The 2,377-nt window shown below is 37.0% G+C and overlaps 1 non-coding gene across 1 annotated transcript; it reads right to left on the minus strand.

Moving 5' to 3' along the window:
• Window positions 1-1,893: 1,893 nt before the first annotated feature.
• LOC121227443 (small nucleolar RNA R71) lies at window positions 1,894-2,000 on the minus strand. The gene has a single exon (XR_005925054.1). It is a non-coding gene; the product is annotated as a small nucleolar RNA R71 (small nucleolar RNA).
• Between the last annotated feature and the right edge of the window lie 377 nt (window positions 2,001-2,377).

The raw sequence follows: 2,377 nt of genomic DNA on the forward strand, positions 1-2,377 counted from the left end.
AACGAGAAACGGGCCAAAAACGGAGAAAATGGGCCAAAGTACAAAATTAAGACGGCCTGGACCTCCTTACACTGGCAGACCACGCCACAGTGTCCATTTGGCAGGCTCGAGCATGGCCTGAAGTAATCGCACACAGGCGTGTCCCTACCGAGCCCAAGTTGAGTCCAATTCGGAAAAGGCTAATTTTGAGGGCTCTTAGGCATTCGAAAGCCTATAAATACACCATAGAGGAGGAAGAAAGGGGGGCACACAGGGAGAGAGTAAGAAATTACTCCGAGGAAGCCGATTGATCTATCTCAGAAGCCGGATACATCATCAAGACTGAAGATTTCTCGTCAATTTCCCCTTCAGGAGTTTTGGGTTTTCTTTATGTTTTGTACTCTTTATTATTCTGAGATGTTTTCTTATTTAGTTATGAACTAAAACCCCTAAATACCTAAGGGGAATAAAACCTAAGACGAATCTTGTTATTATTTTCTGAATTGTATGATAAATATTTAACTTGTTCTTAATTATGTGTTCTTAATTCTTGTTTTGATATCCCAGGATACTGATTCAAGATAAGCTCTTATTCAGAGGAGGAATAGACCCTGTTTAAGAGTACATTTGTCATAATTAAGTGGAGTTGTTTGTGCGCCTAGACATAGGGTGACAAGATTTTGCCGGATTCGAGTGAAACCTAATAAGGGGATCCATAGGTTGAGTTAATGCAACTCGAGGGTGTTAATTAGAGAAAGGTCTCAATTATTCAATCTAGGGATTAGACGTTATTAGTCTTGAATAGGGATAATAACATAACTTAGGGATCTCTAGGGAACAAGTTAAATGAATAACTCGCCCGATTCGGAGCCAGAATAACAAGTACAATCTAGGTGGATTTTTCCTTAGGTATTGTCTTAATTCAATTGATTTTCCCAAAAGCAATTCCCCAATTTTTTTCTTTGTAAGTTCTTAGTTTAGATAATTAGTTAGTTAAAACAAAACCTCTTTATTCTTAGGCTAGATAATAAAAAGACATCATTACTAATACTTTTAGTTCCTTTGGGTTCGACAATCCAGTCTTGCTAAAACTATACTACTGTTTGATAGGTACACTTGCCTACATCGCGATAATAGTTAGTTTCAAGAACGATTAATTATAAATATTTAAAACCTATCACGAAATCACGCGATCAAGTTTTTGGCGCCGTTGCCGGGGAATTAAGATATTAGGAACGCTTAATTTTTATTACTTTAGCCATTTATTTTTCTTGAAATTTAATTTAATTTAATTTATTATTATTTATTAATTTACTTTCTCTTGGCAGGTTTTTATAGTTTATGACTAGAAGAAACCTGTCAAGACCACTACTTTTTGATGAAGAAATTGATCGCATAGTTCGCAAACATCAAAGAGAAATAAGGCGAAGCTTAAGATACACAGAGAACGAGCAAGAGGATGATACTCAACCCCCAATCGAAGAGATGGCTGAAAACCAAGACAATCAGCTACCTCTTGCAATTACGGTTAATCAAAACCCTGCTCCACGCACTATGTATGATTATGCTAAACCGTCTTTAACAGGAACTGAATCAAGCATAGTTAGACCTGCTGTAGCTGCAAATACTTTTGAACTAAAACCTAACACTATTCAAATGATACAGAAATTTGTTCAGTTTGATGGTTTGCAGGATGAGGATCCCAACGCTCACTTAGCAAACCTCTTAGAACTATGCGATACATTTAAAATTAATAGTGTTTTTGATGATGCCATTCGTCTTTGGTTATTCACTTTTTCATTGAGAAAAAAAGCTAAACAGTGGTTGAACTCATTACCACGAGGGTCAATCATTACTTGGGAACAAATGACTGAAAAATTTCTATTAAAATATTTTTCGCCGGCTAAAACGGCTAAATTACGTAATGATATGTCTTCGTTTGTGCAGATGGGCTTAGAAACTCTTTAGGATACATGGGAGAGATACAAGGACTTACTGAGAAGGTGCCCTCACCATGAGTTATTGCTTTGGCTTCAGGTTCAAACATTCCATAATGGCCTGAATCCTTCGACTCGACAAATGGTTGACGCAGCTGCTAGCAGAACCATCAATAATAAAACACCTAAAGATGTTTATGAGTTTATAGAGGAGATGTCACTGAATAACTATCAGTGGAAAGTCATGAGGACAAAGCCAACGAAAACAGCTGCTGTTTATAACGTCGATTCGGTTATTATGCTATCAAACTGGTAGAACTTGTACAATAAAAAGATTGATGGTTTTCTTAGTTCTTCACAGGTTCACCCAGTAATGCAGTGCGAAGCAAGTGGAGGTGGATCAAGTAATTCAGAATACCAACCTTATGGCCACAACATGAATAATGAGCAGTTAAATTACA

Source organism: Gossypium hirsutum, chromosome A03, assembly GCF_007990345.1.
Source record: "Gossypium hirsutum isolate 1008001.06 chromosome A03, Gossypium_hirsutum_v2.1, whole genome shotgun sequence".
Taxonomy (NCBI): Eukaryota; Viridiplantae; Streptophyta; class Magnoliopsida; order Malvales; family Malvaceae; genus Gossypium; species Gossypium hirsutum.